We start from the raw sequence: 9,892 nt of genomic DNA, 5'->3' as shown, positions 1-9,892 counted from the left end.
CCATGATTAGGTGAATAACAATTATATGTGATACATAAATTTCACAATGCATGCATATATCTCTATCAATTAAACCTGGCCTGAGGGCTGCCATTTTTTACATTCAGTTATTTATCTTAGAAATGTTGGAACTAAATAATGAATGTGTTACAGTTAAAGTGAAACACTGGTCAGTGTAAATGGCTCATTGGGACACAGAAACCTTTAAATTAAACCTGATATCTAGTGTCAAACAATATCAAAGCTGTAAAAGATGTTTACATTCAGAATTTATAAAACTATGATTGTAAATAAATTCAAACAAGTGAGCTTTTCTCTTTGTGCTGAATATCAACACTGTGGTTTCTTAGACTGTAAGCTTTACTTTAGTGCAACCAGTTGCAGAAGCTGCCACTCCAAATGTCTTTTGATAACAAGAAAAAAATACCTTTTCAGTACACGGCCTGAAGTTCTTCTCCGAAATCTTCTGCAATCGGCTTTGTCTGCTGGTTTGAAGACAATAAACCATAAAAAAGATGATTTAGTCACTTTGTCTGTGTCATGCAGCTCGAATGTGTCGTGTAACGATGTTGAATAGCCGTCGTTATCCCTCTGCTGCGTCAGTAGGATTGTACTGTACAGCATCTCATTGATATGTGAGGAATGCTAATGTAACACGATAACAGACTTACATCATTAAAATAAAAAGTGCAGGAGATATTTAGATATTTTTTATATCTATATTACATTTTATAGCTGACGGATATTACTAAATAGATAGAATTTACTAAATAGCTGGATGAACATGAAAAATATGTCTATAATAGCAAATGACCATGAGAGCCAGTAGAATTAATTCAGCTGGACACTCGAAAGACGTCCTTAAATGCTCTTTAAGTGGCAGAACAGATGAACAAACAGTTAATCGCTTACTTGAGATGAAATCTGCTCAGCTACTTTGAAAACAGCTTCTAACTGGTTCCTCCTTTAACAGGATGACTGCTCAGGGGTAAGGCCATCATGCAATCCAGCAACCTTTATGGTTCTACTTTGATTCACCAGGAACTATTAGGGAAACCTTCCAGCGCCTCCTGTGAAAGACACAGGCATAAACACACAAACATTTATTAACATGTTCCACAGTGTTCCAGTTTGATTTTCTTATCCTGTGGACAACAACGTACATGGATGCAGGTTTATTGTTAACTTTTGTAAGGTTTATTTAATGAACATATCCAGCTGCAGCTCCACTGTGATCCTGAACTGGATAAGCACTTAAGAAAATGTGTCAATAAATGGACAAACATCAACTTACTATATTTATCCAAACAGACGGGACCAATAATGCTTCGCTGAGTTAGAGACTTTAACAGACTCTTCTATGTAAGAATGTCTCGTGCTGATATACCTGCAAACTTGACAACAAAGGTTTTTCAGACTACATGTAGCTGTCCTCTATGTCAGCTAACACATTTACATTTATGTCACACTTATTTCTGCTTTCCCATTTTATAATTATTACTTACATTTTGATTAGATACCTTGAGTTTGTAAATGATCAGATTACATACAATGTATCCAATTCAGGGTTGCGGGAGGATGAAGCCTATCCCAGCTGATACAGGACAAAGACAGGCTGCCAGTTTATTGCAGGGATAATACAATATGTGTAACAGAAAATCCACTTAAATGTTTGATATTTCTTATAATAATCATAATTATGACTATTATTTAAAGGTTTCTTCATAAATACATTTTGATTTTTTATAACCCCTAAAATATAAACCTGAGCTGTTTCAGATTCTGACCTCTGACCTCAGTGACCTGGCTGTGTCCTCACTGCAGCTCCCTCTTGGAAGTACGTCTGCTTCTTGTCTTCCCCCAGTGTTGACCGCCTGATATCAAGATATCACGTACTGTAACTGAGGAACAAAAAAGGACAAACACTTGCCTTCATTTAAAAGTACATTCATACAGAGATAATCTATGGAAACACACTAGTTCACAGTTTGGGAGGAACCAGTTCCTGTGAAACATTTCTGTATATGAACATCATGTGGAGAATGAATGAAATGAGTTCTTCAGGTGACTCAGCAGTCCCACACTGACAAATGAAATCTAGTTAAACTATTAAGCATATTTGCTCTTCTGAAATCTGTGTTAAACAACAACAAACATAAATTAGTAACAAAAACTACAGCTGAGTATAGGCTTTACAAACCACCAGCAGCCATAATGCTAAATTTTAATCTTCAAATGTTTCTGAGCTGTCTTCAACCTGCTTTTAGCACATTAAAGTCTCAATAAATAAAGTCAATGCAGACTCAGTCCTAAATGTTCAGCACACAGAGACACAGAGGTACTGTTTAAAGTTTAGTGTTAACTTGAGTCACTGATCATTCACAGTATTACAGAGTCTGGCAGTCTTTGCATGATGTCCACGTCACTGTAAGTTTCTAGCTGACTCTCAGGTGTGCCAGCAGGAAAGAGTAATAATAACCTGCATCCTGAGGTTTGTCATGCAGGATTAAAGGAGCCAAGCTTTGTTCACACAGCTAGGATTGTATTTTACACTGACCCTGGGTCAGTATCAACTTCAAGAAGACAGCTGTAACTGTTGATAGAAGAATCACACACACATATTTATGGCTTTGCCTTATAGAATTCAGCATCTCAGTGCTCAGGAAATAGGTTTTGCAGCTGTTTGAGCTAAGATTTTCAAGTTATTCACAAATTAAAACCTATACTTTGTGTCGGGCAAGAACTAAATTCAAATGCATGTAACAGTGAGAAACGCACTGTCTTGGCGAAGTAAAGCGTTTCTCATCAACTTCATAGAGCTTGCTGTAACTTTTGATAGAAGACTCAGACAAACATATTCATGGCTTTATCTTATAGACTTCAATATCCCCCCAATGTGTGTGTGAGTCTTCTCTCAAAATTTACAGCTGTCTTTATGAAGTTTATGGAAAAACGCTTTATTTCACCACGTTAGTGCGTTTCTCGCTATTACATGCATTTGAATGGAGTTCTCGCCCGACACAAAGTATAGGTTTTCAATTTGTGAATAACTTGAAAATCTTAGCTCAAACAGCTGCAAAACCTATTTCCTCAGCACGGAGATGCTGAATTCTATAAGGCAAAGCCATAAATATGTTTGTGTGTGAGTCCTCTATCAAAAGTTACAGCTGTCTTCATGAAGTTGATACTGACCCAGGGTCAGTGTAAAATACAAGTTATTCACATAATGAAAACTTATACTTTGTTTCGTGCAAGAACTCCATTCAAATGCATGTAATAGTCAGAAACGCACTGTCTCGGCGAAATGAAGCCTTTTTGTACAACTTCATGAAGTTAGCTGTAACTTTTGATAAAAGGCTCAAAGCAGAGGGATAACGACGGCTATTCAACATCGTTACACGACACATTCGAGCTGCATGACACAGACAAAGTGACTAAATCATCTTTTTTGTGGTTTATTGTCTTCAAACCAGCAGACAAAGCCGATTGCAGAAGATGTCGGAGAAGAACTTCAGGCCGTGTACTGAAAAGGTATTTTTTTCTTGTTATCAAAAGACATTTGGAGTGGCAGCTTCTGCAACTGGTTGCACTAAAGTAAAGCTTACAGTCTAAGAAACCACAGTGTTGATATTCAGCACAAAGAGAAAAGCTCACTTGTTTGAATTTATTTACAATCATAGTTTTATAAATTCTGAATGTAAACATCTTTTACAGCTTTGATATTGTTTGACACTAGATATCAGGTTTAATTTAAAGGTTTCTGTGTCCCAATGAGCCATTTACACTGACCAGTGTTTCACTTTAACTGTAACACATTCATTATTTAGTTCCAACATTTCTAAGATAAATAACTGAATGTAAAAAATGGCAGCCCTCAGGCCAGGTTTAATTGATAGAGATATATGCATGCATTGTGAAATTTATGTATCACATATAATTGTTATTCACCTAATCATGGCATACCCACCCCTTCCTCCCTAGTTAACTGCAACCCAAAATAACTAGTGGGGCTATTTACACACTCACAACCAGTGTGGGGTAAAAAGAGCCACCAAAAAGCTGTCAGCCACAGATGTGCTAGAAGAGTTAGAAACTCTACTTATGGAGAAACTTTCTAAGTCTAACAGGGGACAGGTACTCCTGCCCAAATAACCTGATATAACCCCACATACAGCCCAGCCATAAAATGAACCAAGTCATTTAATTAAAGACAGCATGGGACCAAATGCATGTAACCAGCCTGCACCAACCTGGCATTTCTTCCTCCTGAATTAAATGAATGAATGGATGAAAGTTAAATGACTACAAACCTAAAGCCACTAGTTCCCACACTGGAGCTCCCTGACACTGTGTGTTAACCGTATTTAGCTTGTATCAACAGTTGTAACAGGCTAAGCCACTTGAGACACTGCATTGAATTTGTTCCTGTCTTAATGATTTCAGCTGACTGGTTTCAACTCAGATGTTCTGCTTTTTCCTTTCAGTAGATCAAATCAGCTCGTGCTGCTTCTGCTTCCAATTTAATGGCAAGAAGAAGAAGAAGAATGCTTCAGCGAAGTGGCGTTCATGGTCTCAGTGAACAGTCATGGTCACACACTGCATGTGGTTTTAAAAGCAACATGTCTGTTCAGTACAACGATCGAGATGTGTAATATTAGTGCAGCTACGGTTTGTTCTTGAACATCAGTTCTGTTTTCTACTTTGATCACTTAGACCAAAAAAGTGTTGTTTTCAGATTCTTTCTTTTAAATCTATAAAGCACCTGCTCATTTTTTATTACAATTAGTTTCACATAAATGTTAGTTTTTCCTTTATGATCTTTTAATGCTTACACTACACTGTACACATTAGAGACATTTCTGTTACCTGTTTCTGTTGACTCAGAGTTGTGAAATGTTCTTTTATTTAATGCACAATATGAAGTTCATAATTTTCTTACAAATAAAACTCTAATGACAAACATGAACAGCTGTGCTTATCTCTGAGACATGAGTTTTTGAATGTGTTTAGACAGTGTGCATTTGTATGCTGAAACTATAATGGTGAACCTGAGGTGATGGTCAACAGAAGGCAAATATATATCAATATAAAATAATATTGAAGTAATGTCTTTATCCCCTGCAGAGTGTGGACGCTGTGCACTCAATCACCTTATTCACTGTAGTAAACATGCACCGCTAGCTCAAGTGACTGACTGTCTCCATGGTTACATCGTATATTATTAGCTATGTAAACAGCTTCCATAGATACCGCCATAGCTCTCTGCAGCTGTAACACTTTCACACTTTGCAAATCATTTCACGATTTTGATAGTTATGAAGACAGAATATGTTTTTAAGGTCATGCTAGGCGGTTGCTATGGTGGTTGCTGTGGACTTGGCTGGACCGCGTCCGATTCCTGTTATTAGCTGTCCGCCGTAGGAAGGCTGCGTTCCATTTACAAGTAGTGACAGTCTGCCGCAACTCGAACTCAAACCCCACTTTGTTCTTTAATTATAGGCCTTTTATAGCCGTTCATGACACACGCACACACACACATAAAGCACTTTGCCTCACCATGAGAATGGAACTTTACCTAAGCTAACCTTTAAAATATCTGATATCGGATAGAAAAAATGAAGCAACCAGAGATTTAATGATGAAGACTCTGGGTTCTGTAGTGACCTGAATGACTCTTTGCATACAATTTATTGAAGAGGACTTTAGAATGCACTTTACATTTAGACTGTTGCTGTTTAATTTTTTACATTGTTGCGGTGTTATGTCATGAATAAAGTTCACCTGCTGGGGGTTTGATGGATCAGATCATCATAATCAATGGGTCCTGAGGTGGGCGGGACTGTCTCTGGTGATGTCACCATGAAGGAACAGCATCTGGCACGTGTTGCTGAAACATCCCAGTACACTGGTGTAGTTTCCTCTCCAGCTGTTTGACATTTGACACTTCAACATTAAGGGGAAGAAGAAGAAACAGTGTTAGGTCAGGTGACCACATGGTTTCTAAAGTAACTGACAGGAAGTAACCAGGCCGTTAGAAATGGATGGCATGTGTTTAGAGTTACTGGAGTTGGGTAACTCTACTTACCAAAAGCAGAAGCACACAGATGAAGGATCAGATGCTGAATGTTGCAGGAACATGCTCGTGCGGTGGTCATTCAGTGCTGCTCCGGCAGGTTAGACAGTCCAAGACTGATATACTGCCCATCTGAGAGTTTGAAAACACACATGCAAAGATTTATTTTGTATTACAGTCAAAGTTGGATGTTCATTTTTGTCCTTTAAAAATGTTTGTGTATTTGAAAGCACTAACATTTAAGGATGACTTGGATCGTCTCCTTTAAAGGGGAGACAAGTGTATCCACTGATCCACGTCACTTTACCTGGATGATGACTCCTCTCCCCCTCACTCAGAAACGCTCCTAATATAACCAAGCAAATAAATAATATTGAAGATTTACTTACATCATTACAAAAACAGGAAAAACATCTCCCTTTGATTCTATTTCTCCATTCCTGCTGAACATCAGGCAACAAATATCTCAATAAATCACAGTAAAATGTAAAGCACATGTTTTCTCTGCTTTGTCTAACCTCTGCAGAGCCTCTGTCAAGAAAAACATATCTGTAAGCATAAAACAAATATACATTTCATAACACGTCACTGGACAAACCTCGGTCAGTTGATTTCCTCTGTGCAGTGCAGACGAACATCAGTCAGCAAGTCAAGGTGGTGAGATCGACTGGTGTCCTTTGTGACTCTGCTGGTTCTTCTGAGGAAATACCACCGTCTCTCCACACTGTCACCATCTGTGAGCACAAACTGCTGCTCTGCTCTGCCAGCATGTAGGAAATCACATATCACACACACAGGGGTGAAGAAACATTAGAACTCAACTTTGGATACTTTAGATCTAAACAGATCAAAGTAGCTCTTAGCTTCAACAATCAGTGAACAGACAAACAATGATACCATACTGATTCTGTATGAATACAATATGGTATTTTCAATACAGGTGTCAAATTAATTTACTAAAACTAATACAGATATATGTATTTTTTTTTTGATAAATTCGTTTGCTAAATTATAAGAATATATATTTTTTCATTTAACAATTGCAACTGAAAGAAATTAAATATTGAACAAAAATATATTGTCACATTCTGAGCATGCTCAGCATGCTGACAGACTTGAAGTTGCTACAGATTTTAAGAAGTGATAATTATAGGGAAAAAACTTCTCTTTTTCATCCATTTAATCAAACATTTGATGCCTTAGATGTCTCAGTCCTATAGCATTCTGCAACTACAACTAAGCTGAAGCTTGGATTTGGCTGCAGGTGCCCTGTACATCCTTCTCAACATGTGGGTACCATTTAATCACACTTCTTCCTGAGCTTTGCTTCGTCACAAGACCAAAGGTGGCATCCCGTGTCACGGTCATATCATCATCCAGAAGAAACATTTGAAGAAACATCATGGAGAAGAAACATTTACGCGCCTCCCGGTTTTGTTTTCTGATCCTGCAAAAAGACTGAGGACAACAAAGCCCAGAGAACACGAGATACACAACATCCAACATTCAGACTCAACAGCCTCCATAAATGAAGAGCACCAGGTTGGTTCAGTTATAGTAGATGTCATGGAATTTTTTAAATAAAGTCTGCAACACAGAAAGAGCTGTGATCATGCTATTTATTACTGTGCACAGGAGAGCAAACACACATCAAACATCACAGTTCAGTCATGTCAGCTCTGCCACTTCACGTGTCTCGCTATGAAACCTAACGGATCAATGGTTATGCTGTTTTGTGCCCTTGACGTTATCAGCACCTGTAAAGGGAGTTGTTTTCTCAAACTGCTGAAGTAAGTTCATCTAGTTTTAGAAACTTTCATTGAACAGTCTATAACAGTGTCACAACTAAGCATATGCATAAGCACTTAAATGCTTTAAATGAGAATAACATAAAATTTCTATTACAGGAGCTAGAGCCTGTCCCAGTAGTCATAGGTAGAGCACACCTGGACAGGTCACCAGTCTGTCAGAGGACTAACACAGATGCAGCCTGACTCAATCCTAAATGTTCAGCACACAGAGACACAGAGGTACCGTTTAAAGTTTAGTGTTAACTTGAGTCACTGATCATTTGCAGTATTACAGAGTCTGGCAGTCTTTGCATGATGTCCACGTCACTGTAAGTTTCTAGCTGACTCTCAGGTGCGACAGGTGTGCCAGCAGGAAAGAGTAATAATAGCCTGCATCCTGAGGTTTTTCATGCAGGATTAAAGGAGCCAGGCTTTGTTCACACAGCTAGGATTGTATTTTACACTGACCCTGGGTCAGTATAAGTATCATACAGTTTAAACGAAGCACTGAAACTTGCACATATTTATTACAGATGCACTGAAGCTAATCGAGATATTTGCTGTCAGTCTGTGGCTGCGATTAAACACTTTACTGGAAACTTTATTAACTAGTAACTTCGTCAGTCATGACAGAAGCTAATATTTCTGTGCTAACATCATTTAAACAGTAACAGCTTTACTCCAATATAAGCTAACGTTTACACCGTAACTTTAAGCTAGCACCATAAAGACGGTAAAACACGTAATAACATCTACAAATGCATCTTAAAGCTGTTATATTAGCACTCGGTGTATTACTAACATAACCACATTAACATTATTGACACTCGCTGGTCTGACTTTTAATAGTCATTCTATAAATGCTGTCCGTTTAAACGGTCTTACCTGTACACACATTGCAGCCAGAGTGGATTCTGGAGTCTTCCCACGCTCCTGTTAGTGATCCTCCATCTGGATGGATGATAACAACCTTCTGAACAATCTAGCAGGAGATGGTCCATATCTAGGGGATATGGACTGATAACAGCCGAAGCGGGTGAATAAAGTCACCCAGTCGCTAGCTGTGCGATTACCCAGCATACACCAGCACAATATTAGGCACAGCACCACCATAGACATTTTCAGTGGTTTTGAATGCAGGACATGGTTATCTTACCTTGTAAAATGCATGACAATAAAACAGCTAACCACCATAAAATGGTATTGTGTATGTATGTATGTGCATGTGTGTGTGTGTGTGTGTGTGAGAGAGAGAGAGAGAGAGAGAGAGAGAGAGAGAGAGAGAGAGAGAGAGAAAGAGAGGGGGGGGGGAAGAGATCAAAGGCCTGCGCTTATGTTTTTTCTTGATCAAGAGTGTGCCTCCTCTCTCTTATTGGATGTATGGTATAGCATGTTTATTCAGGTGCACCTTTGAAGTCTATGAGAATACTTTGCAGCCTGGTCTGAGTGGTCATTTCTGCACAGACACAATGAAGCGTGCACTCAGTTTAGAGGAGGCTGTTGCTGCAGTTTTGCACTCTCCACAAGCAGTGGAGATACTTCTGACAGCGAAGAAGAATTTTTGCCAGGCACCAAGGAGCTTTGCAGCTCATGTGCGGAGGAGGAGAAGGAGAAGGAGGAAGAAGAGCAGGAGGAAGAGACAAGACTGGAGGATGGCCAGTGGAGATCTAAAAATGGAGAAATCATGTGGCAACCCACACACGAAGAGGTCCTGCCATTTTTTCCTCCCCCCATTTTAACCCCAGGACCAACCCATTATGCAATTCGTATAGGATCAGCAGCCCTGTGAGCACTTTCCATCTTTTTTTTTGCAGAGGACATTATGCAGCTAATCCTGCATTTCACCAACCTGCAGGGGCAACAGGTCAGTAAAAGACTGGAAGGACATAGATGAGGAGTTGCAGGCTTACATGGGGCTTGTGATGCTGGCTGGCCTGTACAGGTCTCAACATGAAACGACAACAAGCCTGTGAAATGGGGAGACAGGGCTCTTCTGTTTCATGCTACCATGTCAAAAAAAAAAAAAAGA

General features: G+C 39.0%; 2 long non-coding RNA genes across 4 annotated transcripts; one reads left to right on the top strand and one right to left on the bottom strand.

The window, feature by feature from the left end:
* Window positions 1–129: 129 nt before the first annotated feature.
* On the bottom strand, window positions 130–9,095 carry LOC145431368 (uncharacterized). 3 transcript variants are annotated; one of them, XR_013911669.1, is made up of 8 exons: window positions 7,371–9,095; window positions 6,672–6,833; window positions 6,311–6,419; window positions 6,086–6,205; window positions 5,782–5,943; window positions 1,788–1,901; window positions 913–1,070; window positions 130–485 (listed from the first exon to the last, which is right to left on the bottom strand). It is a non-coding gene; the product is annotated as an uncharacterized LOC145431368 (long non-coding RNA). The 3 variants fall into 3 exon arrangements; XR_013911671.1 differs by having other exon boundaries at window positions 1,795–1,901; XR_013911670.1 differs by having other exon boundaries at window positions 6,381–6,419.
* LOC145431622 (uncharacterized) lies at window positions 3,194–4,966 on the top strand. Its single transcript, XR_013911961.1, has 2 exons — window positions 3,194–3,531; window positions 4,485–4,966. It is a non-coding gene; the product is annotated as an uncharacterized LOC145431622 (long non-coding RNA).
* Window positions 9,096–9,892: the final 797 nt, after the last annotated feature.

The sequence above is a fragment of the Astatotilapia calliptera genome, chromosome 10, assembly GCF_964374335.1.
Source record: "Astatotilapia calliptera chromosome 10, fAstCal68.1, whole genome shotgun sequence".
Taxonomy (NCBI): Eukaryota; Metazoa; Chordata; class Actinopteri; order Cichliformes; family Cichlidae; genus Astatotilapia; species Astatotilapia calliptera.
The sequence above is the reverse complement of the archived record's forward strand: the minus strand, read 5'-3'. Positions and strand labels throughout refer to the sequence as shown.